The sequence below is a fragment of the Anomaloglossus baeobatrachus genome, unplaced genomic scaffold (genome assembly GCF_048569485.1).
Source record: "Anomaloglossus baeobatrachus isolate aAnoBae1 unplaced genomic scaffold, aAnoBae1.hap1 Scaffold_365, whole genome shotgun sequence".
Classification (NCBI taxonomy): domain Eukaryota; kingdom Metazoa; phylum Chordata; class Amphibia; order Anura; family Aromobatidae; genus Anomaloglossus; species Anomaloglossus baeobatrachus.
In genome coordinates this window covers 256,627-277,119 of record NW_027443001.1, presented here as the reverse complement: position 1 = coordinate 277,119, position 20,493 = coordinate 256,627, and the positions used below count along the sequence as shown (strand labels likewise).

Here is a 20,493-nt window from a genome sequence, read left to right as displayed (position 1 = left end):
CCTGACACATACAATGATACCGTCACCCCCGATCCCTTCATAGCGTTACTGTATAATGTCCCAGCATTCCCAGCAGTGTCACCTCTCCAGTCAGCAGCTCAATCATCTTGTAGGTGAGTTCTAGGATCTTCTGGTCATTGATGTCCTCATGTATCGGGGGGTGAGGTGGAGGCCCCGTGATTGGGCTCAGGGGTCTTCCCCATCCCTCAGACACAGGGGCCTGACAGCGCTCACTAGAGGTCTTCTTCACTACTGTGTAATCCTGGTTATGGAGAGACACAGTAATAAATCTCACTCCAGACATTTCCAGAGTCCTCACCTCTCCAGTTCTGTCCATCTGTTATTCCCATAGATAAGAATGGTGTAATGTGACGTCATCAGAATCTCTCACCTCTCCAGTAAGCCGGAAGAGGATCTCTAGGGTGAGGTGTAATATCCTCTCCGCCATCTTGTCCCTGTGCATATCCATCCTTCACGGGGCAATCAGGAGAATTCTCTTCTATAGATTAAAACCACTGAGAGGATCCGATATTGTAAGGACCTGAATGGGAAGGAGATGAGCCCATATGTAAAATCAATGGAGATAAGGGACGTGAGATATCATTTGAGTAGGAAAAAAAATTCAACATGAAATGTGCTATGTAAGTAGTAAAACCGACCGATAAAAGTAGCACAAAAAACCCCACAAACCTTCATATGACAATCTGAATGGAAAAATAAAAGAGTAATTGCTCTCGGAATAAAGGCCCCGTCACACACAGGCATAAATCTTTGGCAGATCTGTGGATGCAGTGAAATCATGGACTTATTGTTCCATTTGTACACAGCCACAAACCTGGCACTGATTGTCCACAATTTCACTGCAGCCACAGATCTGCCGCAGACAGGGCCTTAAGAGTAGGAAAATACAAAAGTGCAAAAATAAATAATTTCCCAGTTTTTCGGTTAAGAACGGGGAATGGAATTAGGATTCGATGTATTCTTGTGTCTAACGCAAGAAGAGGGGCCACACATGGTGTACGGATCTGTGCACTCGCTGACGCACAATTTACCACCCATTTCTTGTATGAAGGCAGCAAAATAGTGAAAATTATCCCAATTATAAAATGTGCCCACATTATATTTCACTCCTAAACTAGAAAAATTATGTAAATAAAGTTTAGATATTCTAAACTGGTTTCGGAGCTCGTAGACTTTAACCCCTTAATGACCGCGGGCAGTAAAATTAAGTCCCCAGCTGTAAGTGTTAATTCCCTCTTGCTGCTGCCGGCAGCTTGCGGAGATAGGCGCACACCTCAGCTGATTTGTACAGCTGAGATGTGTGCCTAGGAGGTACCATGCCTGTTAACCCCTTAAATGGCGCTGTCAAAATGACAGTATAATCGCAATCTCCATAAAACTTTACTCATAGGCCTCCACCGGAAGTCACGTGACCTGATAATGTGGATCTGATGGTTGTCAGGGTAGTACAGGTCATATGATGACTCCTGTAGCTCACATGACTTAGGTCCTGTAACAAGCAGCCAAGTACTGCAGGTTACAGGAGATCAGTATTTTTCCTGATCTGACCGCTGCTGTTCTGATCGGGAGACATGAATAAGTGATCAGACTGCTGATCCTTATAGCCCCCTAGGGGAACTAGTAAAATAAAAATAAGCAAATAAAAAGTTTTCAAAAATTAAAAAAAAAAACCCTAAAAGTTCAAATCACGCTCCTTTCACCCCACTGACAATGAAAGGGTTAAAAAAAATTAAAAATATACACACATTTGGTATCGCCGCGTTTAGAAAGGCCTGATCTATCAAAATATCAAACTAATTCATCTGATTGCTAAACAACATAGCGGCAACAATGGCAAACGCCAAAATTACGTTTTTTGGTCGCCGTAAATTTTGAGCAAAATGCGATAACAGGTGATCAAACTGTAGTATCTGTGCAAAGAGGTACCATTAAAAACATAAGCTCGAGACACAAAAAATAAGCTGTCACTGAGCCATAGATCATGGGAACACTATGGGTTGCGGAAAATGGCACAAAATGTCCACCACTTTTTTTGACAAACTTTTGATTTTTTTAGCCCCTTAGATAAAAGTAAACCTATTCATCTTTGATGTCTACGAACTTGTACCAACCTCAGGCATCACACCGACACATCCGATTTTCTATATAGTAAACACAGAGAATAAAATATCTGAAAAACAATCATGCAATCACACTTTTTTTTGCATTTTTTCTGCATTTGGATTTTTTTTGCTGTTTTCCAGTACACTATATGGTAAAATTCATGGTTTCATTGAAAATTACAACTTGTTCCACAAAAAACAAGCCCCACATGGCAAAATTGACTGAAAAATAAAAAAAGTTACAGCTCTCAGAAGAAGGAAAGTGAAAAAAACAATAAAACCCCCCCGAAAAATTGGCCGGAGGTGACGGGGTTAAACATCCGGGTCATCTGACTCCTACTCTGCAGTGATGTTATACAATGTCATTACATAGCAGTGCATCTATACACAAACATGTAGCAACGGAGAGGAAATCCGTCCATCTCTACATAAGGCACAGATGGTTTATTACTGCCTCTGCCTTCTCTGTCACTGTATACACAGCTCTGCGGTGCAATGCAGCTGGAACAGCAAGGGACCTGACACCGACACAGATCTCTGTGTGAGAGCCCAGACACCATCGGTACTTGTCAACTGTAATTGTTTGGGGTCTGGTAAGTTTGATTTTTGTTTTGGGGGGGTCGGTCTGCTTTCTTTTGGGGATATCTGCTCTCTTTGATGAAGAGTCCTGCTGTATTCTTTAACTTTTTTAGATGCTTGGACACTTCCCTATGGAAACGCAACTAAGGCTTATTTTTAGAGTAGGGCTTATATTTTAATTACAGTATAGTCAAAAAAGCCCTAAAAATCCTACTAGGGCTTATTTTACGGGTAGGTCTTATTTTCAAGGTGGAAAGAGCTGACTGTGCTTCCTCCCCCCATACACAGAGGTCATGTGGTCACTGCTAAGAAGTAAATTAAAAATACTTAAATACTGAACTGACCGACCCACTGACCCCCACCCTCGGAATATGTGAGATATAGGAAAATACTACTGTGAATCCAAACCTCTGTTATTAGCCCTGATAGGGCAGTAAGGCTATGTGCGCACGTTGCGTCGGAGTACCTGCAGTTTATTCTGCACGTTTTCCTTCCCTTGGTTTTTGACCAAATGGCTTTTGACCATTTTTTAGCGCTAAAAACGCATGCGTTTTTAGTGCGTTTTTAGCGCTTTTTACATGCGTTTTCACCTGCGTTTCTGCAGATGCGTTTTTGAGATCAAGACACTGAGAAATAAAGTTGAATTAGTCAAAAAGAATGAAAAAAGAGAAAAAAAAGTATAAAATTAACTTTTAATAAAACTATATGGGAAATTATCATTTTTAATGAGAAAATAGTGGTTATGCACATTTTATCAGAAAAATAGGTGAAGTTTCTAATTTTTTAACATTTACATTTTCGGTTATTGTGTGTGTGTAAAGGAACATTAGAACCCATTAAATTTTGTCCAGAAAAGCATGCGTTTTTGGAGCCAAAAACGCAGTGGAAAAGCAGGTAAAAAGCATGAAAAACGCAGGAATTGTGATTTTGGTTGCGTTTTGCCATTTCTCATTGACTCCAATGTTAAGGAAACGCTGCAGAAATGGCAAAAACAACTGACATGCTGCTTCTTTTTCAGCATGGTTTTTGACCACAAATGTGCAAATTAAACGCTGCAGAAAAAAAAACAAAGTGCAGACAGGATTTCTGCTTTTCCCATAGACTTTGCTGGGAAACAAAAACGCATGCGTTTTAGCGCAAAAACGCTGCTGCTAAAAACGCTGCAGAAACGCGGAAAAAAAACGCAACGTGCGAACATAGCCTAAGACCCCTTTTCCAGAAACCACTATAGAATAATACAGTTTAATTTGTCACGATGACCTGCAGACTCTCCCGTGACTTTTACACAAGTACCAGCTTGTACCGGGCACAACTATGATTTTATTACTAATAAACAAGCTGCTAAGCACAATTATTGCTACATTCAGCATATTGATCAGAAACTGCAGATGTCACGCGTAATGTTAGATCATACTTATTAGATCATAATGGACTTTGGCTAACACGTCCACACATACACGTCTACACACCTACCTGTGCATAAATATGAGAGTGATTTGTTCCATAAACTTATGGTATTTGCATTTTTACCCAGGCTCATTATTGACTCTGCGTCAATTGCATTCGGACTGCAGTCTTACCATCCAATTTGGCTACCATCCAATATATCTAAATGGTCTGATTTAGCCCAACCTGACAGCCCCGACCAGGTAAAAATCAGCCATATATACAAAATAAGAAGTGTTACAAAATAGCTAAGACATATTTACATGTGATCATAAACATATAATATGGCAGTGTCCGGCTTTCAGTCATAGGGATGGCCCCGATGAGGTTTTAGTCATTGCTCAGTATACAGTGATCAGTGGTTGTATACGCGCTCTCAGCACTAAGGCTGCTTTCACACATCCGTTTTTTGCTGTCAGGCACAATCCGTCGAAAAACGGATAAAACTGATCCGGCCCCGGATCAGTTTTATTCCCTATTGACTTGTATTAGCGCCAGATTGTGTCGGATGGCCTTGTGTTGCATGCGGCTGTCGCCGAATCCGGCGAAATTTCTTGGTCCGGCTGCCTGAAAGGACGCAGCATGCAGCGGTTTTTGTCTCCGTCAAAAAAAACAGACCACGACGGATCTGGCACCATTCGGCATGTTGTATAATGGAAGCTGTGAACGTTGCTTACCGCAACCCGGGGGTTTTACTCGCTTGCAGCGGTGCAGGGTAGCTTAGGCATACACAGGCAACACAGTCTCTCTCAAAAATGCAGCAGTTTATTAGTAACCAACATAAACTGCCCTTCCAAAACACAATGAAGCTTCTCCTGGCTTAAAGGAAAATATAACATCCACATACCGTGGGCTTCCAGTCCAATTAAGTGTCCATAGTGGATTCTCCACACTCTGGCTCCAGCCAGTGAACACAAGTCACTGTGGTTGCTTCCTGCAGCCTCCAGCCCTCTCCAGCCAGGCTGCAGTATTTTTCCCCAGTCATCACCGGGACTGATTTCCCGGAGTCTCTCTTCAGTCTTCACACAGACTGAGATCTCCAGCACACATCCTCCATGTGCAGCACTCTCAGGCTTCCCCCTGTTTCTAAACCTAACAGTCTCTTAACCCCTTAACGACCGCCGATACGCCTTTTAACGGCGACAAATTAAGGTACTTCTTCCGATCCGCCGCTTTTTAACGGCGGTCGGAAAAAAGGGTCTAGCGCCCCCCAGAGTCAGAAAATTTCCGGGGTCTCAGCTGCCGGGGGTAGCTGAGAGCCTGGAGATCATGATTCTGGCCGGTTTTTCCGGTCCCCGCTCACCTGATGACCGGTATACACCGTATACCGGTCATCAGGTTACAGTAAATGACCGCGCCGGTAAAAAATCATTTATCTCCCATCTGGCATAAACAAACATGTCAGATGGGAGATAAATCTCATCCCCCGGTCCTCTCCGGTCCCCCGGTGTCGCTAAAGTGTGCCCCCACCCCCCCCTTCCTCCCGAAAATCTAACATGGCGCTGCACATACCGGCGCGCACAGCAGCGCGCCGGCCGCATTTCCCCCTTTCCTATGGTTTCTGTCGCATGTGCTATGACACATACGACAGAAACCTGCTCCCCAGGCCCTGCCAAGTCACCCCCTATCCCCACCCCGGTGTTCCCCGTACCTGTTAGCTCTGATCCCCCGCGGCCCCCTCCTCCGGCTCCTTCTCAGCAGACGCCGGTCACACGTGCAGAGCGCGGCTGTCAGCTTCCTGTGTCTGTGACTCAGACGCTGGCTGCTGCTGCTGCTTGCACAGAGTCTGCAGCTGTGACCCGGGGAGGGTGGGTGCAAATTCTTTGCACCCACTCTCCTCAAATGGATGGTCTGCACTCCTAGAAAATGGGGGATACGTTCCCTGAACGTGCCCCCCATATTCTAGAAGGTCCAGAGTCGACGTGGGACGTCCAAATGGATTACAGCAGGGACTTGATTTTTTTTTTTTTCTTTTCAATAAAATTGGCCAAAAGAGGGAATGTTTTTGGGGAGTGTTTTTTCAAATAATTTTTTTTTTGTTGTCAATTTTTTTTTATTATTACTGTCAATTAGTTATGTCTGGTATCAAATAGACGCTGTGACATAACTAATTGCTGGGCTTGATGCCAGGTGACATTACACATCTGGTATCAACCCCATTTATTACCACGTTAGCCACCGCACCAGGGCGCGGGATGAGTTGGGGCGAAGCACCAGGATTGGCGCATCTGATGGATGCGCCACTTCTGGGGCGGCTGCGGCCTGCTATTTTTAGGCTGGGAAGAGTCCAATAACCATGGCTCTTCCCACCCTGAGAATACCAGACCCCAGCTGTCAGCTTCACCTTGACTGGTGATCTAATTTGGGGGGACCCTACGTTTGTTTTGTTTTTTTAATTATTTATTTATAAATAATTAAAAAAAAAAAACAGCTTGGGGAGCCCTCCAAATTGATCACCAGCCAAGGTGAAGCTGTCAGCTGTGGTTTGCAGGCTACAGCTGTCTGCTTTACCCTAGCTGGCTATCAAAAATAGGGGGGACCCCACGTCATTTATTTTAATTATTTTTTTTTCTTTTTGGGCTAAATACAAGGCTAGGCACCCTTTAGTGCCACATGAAAGGCACTAAAGGGCACCAGCTTAGAATATGCAGGGGGGTGGGACGTTATATATGTTTGACATCTATCCATTCATCCATTGTAGCATTTTAGGCTATGTGCCCACAATCAGGGTTTGCAGCGTTTTGGGCGCAGAGTGTTTTCCCTGCGTCCATAACGCTGCGTTGTGCAGTAGAAGCACAGTGGAAGGATTTTTAGAAATCCCGTGCCCACTGTGTTTCTTTTCTCCGCAGCATAAACTGACCTGTGGCGCAGCTTCCCGAGCCTCAGCATGTCAATTTATGCTGCGGAGATGAGTGTGCTCTGCAGGTAGCATAGAGCTAAAGTCCACAGCAGCCTGAACCCAAATCGTGGGCATGGGCAGCTGCGTTCTCCCGTGCACAACACTCACATCTCTGCAGGAGGCTGACACTGTGTACTGGACGCCGTGTCGCTGGATCATGGCCACATAGCCTAAAAGAGAGAAATTTGTTGCTACAGCAACATTTTTGTGAAGTACCTGTGGATTCAAAATGCTTACTATACTCCTGAATAAAATCCTTGAGGGGTCCAGTTTCCAAAATGGAGTCACTTGTGGGGGGTTTCTAATGTATAGGTAACCAAGAGGCCCTGCTAATGTGACATGGTGCCCGCAATTTATTTCAACTTTTCCAAAATTCAAATGGTGCTCCTTCCATTCCAAGCCCTCCCATATATCCAAACAGAGGTTTTTGGCCACATATGGGGTATCCCTGCGCTCACAAGAAATTGGATAACAACCTGTGGGGTCCACGTTTTGTTGTTGCCTCTTGAAAAAGTGAGAAATGTGATGCTAAAGAAACATTTTTGTGAAAAAAATGAAAATTTTCAATATGGCAACCTAAGCTTATCAAATTCTGTGAAGTATTCGTGGATTCAAAATGCTCAATATACACCTAGATAAAAGCCTTGAGGTTTCTTGATTACAGAATGGGGTCACTTGTGGGGGGCCTCCACTGTTTAGGCACTTTAGGGGCTTTCCAAATGCGACATAGCGTCCACTAATTATTCCAGCCAAATGTTCAGTCAAATTGCACTCCTTCCCTTCCAAGACCTGCCGTGTGCCCAAACAGTTGATTTCCACCACATATAAGATATCACCAAACTCAGGAGAAATTGCAGAATACATTTCATGGTGATTTTTTTCCTGTTACCCTTGTGAAAAAAAAAGCTACCTGGTTAAAGTAATAATTTTGTGGTAAAATTTTATTTTTTTATTTTCATGGCTCAACGTTATAAACTTCTGTGAAGCACCTGGGGGTTCAGGGTACTCACCAAACATCTAGATAAATTCCTTGAGAGGCCTAGTTTCCAATATGGGGTCACTTGTGGTGGTTTTTTGCTGTTTACGTACCTTAGGGGTCCTCCAAATGCAACATGGTGCCCGCAATCTTTTTCAGCCAAATTTCCTTTCCAAAATTCAAATATTGCTCCTTTCGTTCCAAGCCCTCCCATTTGTCCAAACAAAGGTTTCAGACCACATGTAAGGTATCACCGCGCTCATAAAAAAGTGGGTAACAAACATTTGGGTCAAATTTTTGGAATTACCTCTTGAAAAAGTGAGAGAATTGATGCTAAAGCAACATTTTTGAGAAAAAAATTACAATTTTCAATATGACAAAGTAACGTTATCAAAATCTGTGAAGTACCTGTGGGTCCAAAATGCTCAGTATACCCCTCGATAGAAGCCTTAAGGGGTCTAGTTTCCAAAATGGGGTCACTTGAGGGGGGTTCCTGCTGTTTAGGTACCTTAGGGGATCTGTAAAAGCAACATGGTGCCCGCAATCTGTTTCAGCCAACTTTGCTTTCCAAAATTCAAATATTGCTCCTTTCATTCCAAGCTCTCCCATTTACCCAAACAAAGGTTTCTGACCACATGTGGGGTATTGGCGCGCTCATAAGAAAGTGGGTAACAAAGTGTGAAGTCCAATTTTTGGTGTTACCTCTTGAAAAAGTAAGAAAATTAGTGCTAAAGTAACATTTTTAGGTAAAATGTTAATTTTTATTTTTTTTCATTCCACATTACTTTAGTTCCTGTGAAGCACCTGAAGGGTTAATAAACTTCTTGAATGTGGTTTTGAGTACCTTGAGGGGTGCAGGTTTTAGAATGGTGTCATTTTGGGTATTTTCTGTCACCCAGGCCTCTCAAAGTCACATCAAATGGGATGTGATCCCTAAAAAAATGTTTTTGAAAATTTTGTTGAAAAAATGGGAAATTGCTGATGAACTTTGAACCCTTCTAACTTCCTAACCCCAAAAAATTTTGTTTCAAAAATTGCGCTGATCTAAAGTAGACAAGTGGGAAATGTTATTTATTAACTATTTTCTGTGACATAACTCTCCGGTTTATGGGCATAAAAATTAAAAGTTTGAAACTTGCAAAATTTTTAATTTTTTTGTCAAATTTCAGATTTTTTCACAAATAAAATAAAAAAATATCATCCTAAATTTACCTCTAACATGAAGTACAATATGTCACGAAAAAACAATCTCAGATTCACCAGGATCCATTGAAGCGTTCCAGAGTTATAACCTTATAAAGTGACACTGGTCAAAATTGCAAAAAATGGCCTGGGCATTAAGTACAAAACTGGCTTCGTCCTTAAGGGGTTAAAACCCAACCGGATACACCCACAGGTGGAGGTATGTGATTCTCCAGCTCTGTCCATCACACTGGTCACAGTTTAAAGGGAACCTAACCCTTAATTACAACCCAAGTTCTGTGGAACTACAAGTCCCACAGTCACACCTTCAGTTCAATATCACAGGGGGATCATTCTCCACTGCGACCATCCACAACATTGGTGGTCGCTACCTCACATAGCCTATGGGTATCATCCAAAAAAAAACCGCATTCCAGTGATGGATCCATTTTTTTAATCTGAGCATGCTCAGATGAGATGTGAATTCATTTCTGGCCACTCTCTGTCTGTCTCTCTCCCTCTGTGTAGATGTCGGTCTCTCTTTCGGTCGGTCTCTCCCTCTCAACCCCTCTTTCATACTCACCGATAACGGGTGCGGCGCTGCACAGCTGTCACATTGCTCTGGCGACTTCTCCTGCTTTGAAAAATGCCGGCCGCTTATTATTCCATCTCGTATTCACTGCTTCCCCCGCCCACTGGTGCCTATGATTTGTTGCATTCAGATGCGCCCCCACGCTGAGTGACAGCTGTCTCACTGCAACCAATCACAGACGCCGGTGGGCGGGTCTATGTAGTGCAGTACAATAAATAAATAATTAAAAAAAAAACCAGCGTGCGGTCCCCCCAATTTTGATACCAGCCAATATAAAGCCACACGGCTGAAGGCTGGTATTCTCAGGATGGGGAGCCCCACGTTATGAGGAGCCCCCCAGCCTAAAAAATGACATTTTTGTGTACTCACCGTAAAATGTCTTCCGTGGAGCCTTTCATTGGGGGACACACATAGTGGGTAGTATGGTGTCCCCAGGGGAGGCGTGACACTAGATTGAAAAAGTGTTAGCTCCTCCTCCCACAGCATATACCCTAGCTAGGCAGGAAACTAGCTCAGTTTGGTGTAAAAGCAGTAGGAGAAGAACAATGAAAATACAAGGGTGGGAGCTGTGTCCCCCAATGAAAGGCTCCAAGGAAGACATTTTACGGTGAGTACACAAAAATGTAATTTCCTTTCTCGACTTTTCATTGGGGGACACAGACAGTGGGACGTCCCAAAGCAGTCCCTGGGTGGGAACTGAACTATTAACAGTGTATAACATCAGACTAAGAGCTGACTAACAACTGCAACTGCAGCGAACATTTATCAAAACACTGTCAAAAAACCGAGCAGTGGCTACTTATAAATGGGCCACTGCCGCCTGAAGGACTTGTCTTCCAAGAGCAGCATCCGAGGAGGCATGCGTATGCACTCTGTAGAATTTTGTAAACGTGTGCACACTGGACCAGGTAGCGGCCTTGCAAAGTTGGGCTGCCGAAGCCTGATGGCGGATAGCCCAGGAAGCACCCACTGCTCGCGTAGAGTGGGCCCGCACAGATTGATGGGTACAGAACCTCGTGCTTTGTATGCCTCAAAGATGGCAGTCCTGATCCATCGAGAAATCGTGGATTTAGAAGCCTGGCTGCCCTTTTTGTGTCCTTCTGAGAGGACGAAGAGGGCATCGGACTTGCGCAACGGCGCTGTGCTGGAGATGTAGATCCGCAGAGCCCTGACAAGATCTAGAGTGTGAAGGGCTTTTTCAAAGGAGTGGACCGGGGCCGGACAGAAGATACGACCTTCAGAAGAAAGGCGGGGGAAGGCCGAAGGACCACCTTATCGTGATGAAATATCAGGTAAGGTGAGCGACACTCGTCTGATAGAGGTAATGGCGATTAAAAAGGCAACCTTCCAAGAGAGACGTTGAAGAGAGATTTCTCTTAAAAGGTTCGAAAGGAGGAAGCTGAAGAGCTCCAAGAACCAGATTCAGATCCCAGGGATCTAAGGGGTGGCGATAAGGAGGGACCAAATGCGCTACCCCTTGAAGAAAGGTACGGACCTGAGGACAACTTCCTATATACAGTATGAGCCCCCACACAGCCTCTCTATATACAGTATAAGCCCCCACACAGCCTTCCTATATACAGTATAAGCCCCACACAGCCTCCCTATATACAGTATAACCCCCCACACAGCTTCCTATATACAGCATAAGCCCCCACACAGCCTCCCTATATACAGTATAACCCCCCACACAGCTTCCTATATACAGTATAAGCCCCCACACAGCCTCTCTATATACAGTATGAGCCCCCACACAGCCTCTCTATATACAGTATAAGCCCCCACACAGCCTCCCTATATACAGCATAAGCTCCCACACAGCCTCCCTATATACAGTATAACCCCCCACACAGCTTCCTATATACAGCATAAGCTCCCACACAGCTTCCCTATATACAGTATAACCCCCCCACACAGCTTCCTATATACAGTATAATCCCCCACACAGCCTCTCTATATACAGTATAAGCCCCCACACAGCCTCCCAATATACAGCATAAGCCCCCACACAACCTCCCTATATACAGTATAAGCCCCTACACAGCCTCTCTATATACAGTATAAGCCCCCACACAGCCTCCCTATATACAGTATAAGCCCCCACACACAGCCTCCCTATATACAGCATAAGCTCCCATACAGACTCCCTATATACAGTATAAGCCCCCCACACAGCCTCTCTATGTACAGTATGAGCCCCCACACAGCCTCTCTATATACAGTATAAGCCCCCACACAGCCTCCCTATATACAGCATAAGCCCCCACACAGCCTCCCTATATACAGTATAAGCCCCCACAGCTTCCTATATACAGTATGAGCCCCCACACAGCCTCTCTATATACAGTATAAGCCCCCACACAGCCTCTCTATATACAGTATAAGCCCCCACACAGCCTCTCTATATACAGTATAAGCCCCCACACAGCCTCTCTATATACAGTATAACCCCACACAGCTTCCTATATACAGTATAACCCCACACAGCTTCCTATATACAGTATGAGCCCCCACACAGCCTCCCTATATACAGTATAAGCGCCCACACAGCCTCCCTATATACAGTATAAGCGCCCACACAGCCTCCCTATATACAGTATAAGCCCCCACACAGCTTCCTATATACAGTATGAGCCCCCACACAGCCTCCTATATACAGTATGAGCCCCCACACAGCCTCCCTATATACAGTATAAGCCCCCCACAGCCTCTCTATATACAGTATTAGCCCCCCACAGCCTCTCTATATACAGTATGAGCCCCCACACAGCCTCCTATATACAGTATAAGCCCCCCACAGCCTCTCTATATACAGTATGAGCCCCCACACAGCCTCCTATATACAGTATGAGCCCCCACACAGCCTCCTATATACAGTATGAGCCCCCACACAGCCTCCTATATACAGTATAAGCCCCCACACAGCCTCCCTATATACAGTATAAGCCCCACACAGCCTCTCTATATACAGTATAACCCCCCACACAGCCTCTCTATATACAGTATAAATCCCCACAGCCTCCCTATATACAGTATAAGCCCCCACACAGCCTCTCTATATACAGTATAAGCCCCCACACAGCCTCCTATATACAGTATGAGCCCCCACACAGACTCCTATATACAGTATAAGCCCCCCACAGCCTCTCTATATACAGTATGAGCCCCCACACAGCCTTTCTATATACAGTTTAAGCCCCCACACAGCCTCCCTATATACAGTATAAGCCCCCACACAGCCTCCTATATACAGTATGAGCCCCCACACAGCCTCCTATATACAGTATAAGCCCCCCACAGACTCTATATACAGTATGAGCCCCCACACAGCCTCCTATATACAGTATGAGCCCCCACACAGCCTCCTATATACAGTATAAGCCCCCCACAGCCTCCTATATACAGTATAAGCCCCCCACAGCCTCTCTATATACAGTATAAGCCCCCCACAGCCTCTCTGTATACAGTATAAGCCCCCCACAGCCTCTCTATATACAGTATAAGCCCCACACAGCCTCTCTATATACAGTATAAGCCCCCACACAGCCTCCCTATATACAGTATAAGCCCGACACACAGCCTCCCTATATACAGTATAAGCCCCCACACAGCCTCCCTATATACAGTATAAGCCCCCACACAGCCTCTCTATATACAGTATAAGCCCCCCACAGCCTCTCTATATACAGTATAAGCCCCCCACAGCCTCTCTATATACAGTATAAGCCCCACACAGCCTCTCTATATACAGTATAAGCTCCAAACAGCCTCCCTATATACAGTATAAGCCCCCACACAGCCTCCTATATACAGTATAAGCCCCCACACAGCCTCTCTATATACAGTATAAGCCCCCACACAGCCTCCCTATATACAGTATAACCCCACACAGCTTCCTATATACAGTATGAGCCCCCACACAGCCTCTCTATATACAGTATAAGCCCCCACACAGCTTCCTATATACAGTATGAGCCCCCACACAGCCTCTCTATATACAGTATAAGCCCCCACACAGCCTCCTATATACAGTACAAGCCCCCACACAGCTTCCTATATACAGTACGAGCCCCCACACAGCCTCTCTATATACAGTATAAGCCCCCACACAGCATCTCTATATACAGTATAAGTCCCCACACAACCTCCCTATATACAGTATAAGCCCCCACACAGCCTCCCTATATACAGTATAAGCCCCCACACAGCCTCCCTATATACAGTATAAGCCCCCACACAGCCTCCCTATATACAGTATAAGCCCCACACAGCCTCCCTATATATATATATACAGTATAAGCCCCCCACACAGCCTCTCTATATACAGTATAAGCCCCCCACAGCTTCTCTATATACAGTATGAGCCCCCACACAGCCTCCTATATACAGTATGAGCCCCCACACAGCCTCCCTATATACAGTATAAGCCCCCACACAGCCTCTCTATATACAGTATAAGCCCCCACACAGCCTCCCTATATACAGTATGAGCCCCCACACAGCCTCCTATATACAGTATGAGCCCCCACACAGCCTCCTATATACAGTATAAGCCCCCCACAGCCTCTCTATATACAGTATGAGCCCCCACACAGCCTCTCTATATATAGTATAAGCCCCCACACAGCCTCCATATATACAGTATAAGCCCCCACACAGCCTCCTATATACAGTATGAGCCCCCACACAGCCTCCTATATACAGTATAAGCCCCCCACAGCCTCTCTATAAACAGTATGAGCCCCCACACAGCCTCCTATATACAGTATGAGCCCCCACACAGCCTCCTATATACAGTATAAGCCCCCCACAGCCTCCTATATACAGTATAAGCCCCCCACAGCCTCTCTATATACAGTATAAGCCCCACACAGCCTCTCTATATACAGTATAAGCCCCACACAGCCTCTCTATATACAGTATAAGCCCCCACACAGCCTCCCTATATACAGTATAAGCCCGACACACAGCCTCCCTATATACAGTATAAGCCCGACACACAGCCTCCCTATATACAGTATAAGCCCCCACACAGCCTCTCTATATACAGTATAAGCCCCCACACAGCCTCTCTATATACAGTATAAGCCCCCCCACAGCCTCTCTATATACAGTATAAGCCCCCCACAGCCTCTCTATATACAGTATAAGCCCCACACAGCCTCTCTATATACAGTATAAGCCCCCACACAGCCTCTCTATATACAGTATAAGCCCCCACACAGCCTATATACAGTATAAGCCCCCACACAGCCTCTCTATATACAGTATAAGCCCCCACACAGCCTCCCTATATACAGTATAACCCCACACAGCTTCCTATATACAGTATGAGCCCCCACACAGCCTCTCTATATACAGTATAAGCCCCCACACAGCTTCCTATATACAGTATGAGCCCCCACACAGCCTCTCTATATACAGTATAAGCCCCCACACAGCCTCCTATATACAGTACAAGCCCCCACACAGCTTCCTATATACAGTATGAGCCCCCACACAGCCTCCTATATACAGTATAAGCCCCCACACAGCCTCCCTATATACAGTATGAGCCCCCACACAGCCTCTCTATATACAGTATAAGCCCCCACACAGCCTCCCTATATACAGTATAAGCCCCCACACAGCCTCCCTATATACAGTATAAGCCCCCACACAGCCTCCTATATACAGTATGAGCCCCCACACAGCCTCCTATATACAGTATAAGCCCCCCACAGCCTCTCTATATACAGTATGAGCCCCCACACAGCCTCCTATATACAGTATGAGCCCCCGCACAGCCTCCTATATACAGTATAAGCCCCCCACAGCCTCCTATATACAGTATAAGCCCCCCACAGCCTCTCTATATACAGTATAAGCCCCACACAGCCTCTCTATATACAGTATAAGCCCCACACAGCCTCTCTATATACAGTATAAGCCCCCACACAGCCTCCCTATATACAGTATAAGCCCGACACAGCCTCCCTATATACAGTATAAGCCCCCACACAGCCTCTCTATATACAGTATAAGCCCCCCACAGCCTCTCTATATACAGTATAAACCCCCCACAGCCTCTCTATATACAGTATAAGCCCCACACAGCCTCTCTATATACAGTATAAGCCCCAAACAGCCTCCCTATATACAGTATAAGCCCCCACACAGCCTCTCTATATACAGTATAAGCCCCCACACAGCCTCTCTATATACAGTATAAGCCCCCACACAGCCTCCCTATATACAGTATAAGCCCCCACACAGCCTCCCTATATACAGTATAAGCCCCCACACAGCCTCTCTATATACAGTATAAGCCCCCCACAGCCTCTCTATATACAGTATAAACCCCCCACAGCCTCTCTATATACAGTATAAGCCCCACACAGCCTCTCTATATACAGTATAAGCCCCAAACAGCCTCCCTATATACAGTATAAGCCCCCACACAGCCTCTCTATATACAGTATAAGCCCCCACACAGCCTCTCTATATACAGTATAAGCCCCCACACAGCCTCCCTATATACAGTATACGCCCCCACACAGCCTCCTATATACAGTATAAGCCCCCACACAGCCTCCCTATATACAGTATGAGCCCCCACACAGCCTCTCTATATACAGTATAAGCCCCCACACAGCCTCCCTATATACAGTATAAGCCCCCACACAGCCTCCCTATATACAGTATAAGCCCCCACACAGCCTCCTATATACAGTATAAGCCCCCCACAGCCTCTCTATATACAGTATGAGCCCCCACACAGCCTCCTATATACAGTATGAGCCCCCACACAGCCTCCTATATACAGTATAAGCCCCCCACAGCCTCCTATATACAGTATAAGCCCCCCACAGCCTCTCTATATACAGTATAAGCCCCACACAGCCTCTCTATATACAGTATAAGCCCCACACAGCCTCTCTATATACAGTATAAGCCCCCACACAGCCTCCCTATATACAGTATAAGCCCGACACAGCCTCCCTATATACAGTATAAGCCCCCACACAGCCTCTCTATATACAGTATAAGCCCCCCACAGCCTCTCTATATACAGTATAAACCCCCCACAGCCTCTCTATATACAGTATAAGCCCCACACAGCCTCTCTATATACAGTATAAGCCCCAAACAGCCTCCCTATATACAGTATAAGCCCCCACACAGCCTCTCTATATACAGTATAAGCCCCCACACAGCCTCTCTATATACAGTATAAGCCCCCACACAGCCTCCCTATATACAGTATAAGCCCCCACACAGCCTCCCTATATACAGTATAAGCCCCCACACAGCCTCTCTATATACAGTATAAGCCCCCCACAGCCTCTCTATATACAGTATAAACCCCCCACAGCCTCTCTATATACAGTATAAGCCCCACACAGCCTCTCTATATACAGTATAAGCCCCAAACAGCCTCCCTATATACAGTATAAGCCCCCACACAGCCTCTCTATATACAGTATAAGCCCCCACACAGCCTCTCTATATACAGTATAAGCCCCCACACAGCCTCCCTATATACAGTATAACCCCACACAGCTTCCTATATACAGTATGAGCCCCCACACAGCCTCTCTATATACAGTATAAGCCCCCACACAGCTTCCTATATACAGTATGAGCCCCCACACAGCCTCTCTATAAACAGTATAAGCCCCCACACAGCCTCCTATATACAGTACAAGCCCCCACACAGCTTCCTATATACAGTATGAGCCCCCACACAGCCTCTCTATATACAGTATAAGCCCCCACACAGCATCTCTATATACAGTATAAGTCCCCACACAACCTCCCTATATACAGTATAAGCCCCCACACAGCCTCCCTATATACAGTATAAGCCCCACACAGCCTCCCTATATACAGTATAAGCCCCCCACACAGTCTCTCTATATACAGTATAAGCCCCACACACAGGCTCCCTATATACAGTATAAGCCCCACACAGCCCCTCTATATACAGTATAAGCCCCCCACACAGCCCCTCTATATACAGTATAAGCCCCCACACAGCCCCTCTATATACAGTATAAGCCCCCCACACAGCCCCTCTATATACAGTATGTGCCCCAACACAGCCTCTCTATATACAGTATAAGCCCCTCACAGCCTCTCTATATACAGTATAAGCCCCCACACAGCATCTCTATATACAGTATAAGCCCCCACACAGCCTCCCTATATACAGTATAAGCCCCCACACAGCCTCTCTATATACAGTATAAGCCCCCACACAGCCTCTCTATATACAATATAAGCCCCCACACAGCCTCCCTATATACAGTATAAGCCCCCACACAGCCTCTCTATATACAGTATAAGCCCCACATAGTGTCTCTATATACAGTATAAGCCCCCACACAGCTTCCTATATACAGTATAAGCCCCCACACAGCCTCTCTATATACAGTATAAGCCCCCACACAGCCTCCCTATATACAGTATAAGCCCCCACACAGCCTCCCTATATACAGTATAAGCCCCCCACACAGCCTCTCTATATACAGTATAACCCCACACAGCCTCCCTATATACAGTATAAGCCCCCACACAACCTCTCTATACACAGTATAAGCCCCCACACAGCCTCTCTATACACAGTATAAGCCCCCACACAGCCTCCCTATATACAGTATAAGCCCCCACACAGCCTCTCTATATACAGTATAAGCCCCCACACAGCCTCTCTATATACAGTATAAGCCCCCCACACAGCCTCTCTATATACAGTATAAGCCCCCACACAGCCTCTCTATAAACAGTATAAGCCCCCCACACAGCCTCTCTATATACAGTATACGCCCCCACACAGCCTCTTATATACAGTATAAGCCCCCACACAGCCTCTCTATATACAGTATAAGCCCCCCACACAGCCTCTCTATATACAGTATACGCCCCCACACAGCCTCCTATATACAGTATAATCCCACACAGCCTCTCTATATACAGTATAAGCCCCCACACAGCCTCTCTATATACAGTATAAGCCCCACATAGTGTCTCTATATACAGTATAAGCCCCCACACAGCCTCTCTATATACAGTATAAGCCCCCACACAGCCTCTCTATATACAGTATAACCCCCCACACAGCCTCTCTATATACAGTATAACCCCCACACAGCCTCCCTATATACAGTATAAGCCCCCACACAGCCTCTCTATATACAGTATAATCCCACACAGCCTCTCTATATACAGTATAAGCCCCCACACAGCCTCTCTATATACAGTATAAGCCCCACACAGCCTCCCTATATACAGTATAATCCCACACAGCCTCCCTATATACAGTATAATCCCACACAGCCTCTCTATATACAGTATAAGCCCCCACACAGCTTCTCTATATACAGTATAAGCCCCACATAGTGTCTCTATATACAGTATAAGCCCCCACACAGCCTCCCTATATACAGTATAAGCCCCCACAGCCTCCCTATATACAGTATAAGCCCCCACACAACCTCTCTATACACAGTATAAGCCCCCACACAGCCTCTCTATACACAGTATAAGCCCCCACACAGCCTCCCTATATACAGTATAAGCCCCCACACAGCCTCTCTATATACAGTATAAGCCCCCACACAGCCTCTCTATATACAGTATAAGCCCCCACACAGCCTCTCTATATACAGTATAAGCCCCCCACACAGCCTCTCTATATACAGTATAAGCCCCCACACAGCCTCTCTATAAACAGTATAAGCCCCCCACACAGCCTCTCTATATACAGTATACGCCCCCACACAGCCTCTTATATACAGTATAAGCCCCCACACAGCCTCTCTATATACAGTATAAGCCCCCCACACAGCCTCTCTATATACAGTATACGCCCCCACACAGCCTCCTATATACAGTATAATCCCACACAGCCTCTCTATATACAGTATAAGCCCCCCACACAGCCTCTCTATATACAGTATAAGCCCCACATAGTGTCTCTATATACAGTATAAGCCCCCACACAGCCTCTCTATATACAGTATAAGCCCCCACACAGCCTCTCTATATACAGTATAACCCCCCACACAGCCTCTCTATATACAGTATAACCCCCACACAGCCTCTCTATATACAGTATAAGCCCCCACACAGCCTCTCTATATACAGTATAAGCCCCACACAGCCTCCCTATATACAGTATAATCCCACACAGCCTCTCTATATACAGTATAAGCCCCCACACAGCTTCCTATATACAGTATAATCCCACACAGCTTCCTATATACAGTATGAGCCCCCACACAGCCTCTCTATATACAGTATAAGCCCCCACACAGCTTCTCTATATACAGTATAAGCCCCACATAGTGTCTCTATATACAGTATAAACCCCCCACACAGCCTCTCTATATACAGTATAAGCCCCATATACTTTATGACCCCGAGATAGCTTTCTATATACTCTGTGAGCCCCACATATCGTCCTATATACCTGATCTCCATATATCCCCTATATACAGTTTGTGCTCATACACATGGAGAAACACCCACCTGCAGAGCCGCACGGTAACGTGTAGCATGGGGTTGAGGGGAAAACCGTCACCGGAAAGGGCGGGGCCTCCTCAGTGGTAGCTCTAGGAGCAAGAAGCACCGGCAGAGTAGGTGCTAGAATGTACGGGCTCCTGACAGGTATGACGTCACTGGTCATGTGATGGGGCGTGTTCATAATGCAGCC

The 20,493-nt window shown here is 45.6% G+C and overlaps 1 long non-coding RNA gene across 1 annotated transcript; it reads right to left on the bottom strand.

Annotated features, from left to right (window-relative positions):
• Positions 1 to 88: 88 nt before the first annotated feature.
• Positions 89 to 20,356, bottom strand: LOC142273623 (uncharacterized). The gene is made up of 3 exons (XR_012738102.1): positions 20,310 to 20,356; positions 392 to 541; positions 89 to 262 (listed from the first exon to the last, which is right to left on the bottom strand). It is a non-coding gene; the product is annotated as an uncharacterized LOC142273623 (long non-coding RNA).
• Between the last annotated feature and the right edge of the window lie 137 nt (positions 20,357 to 20,493).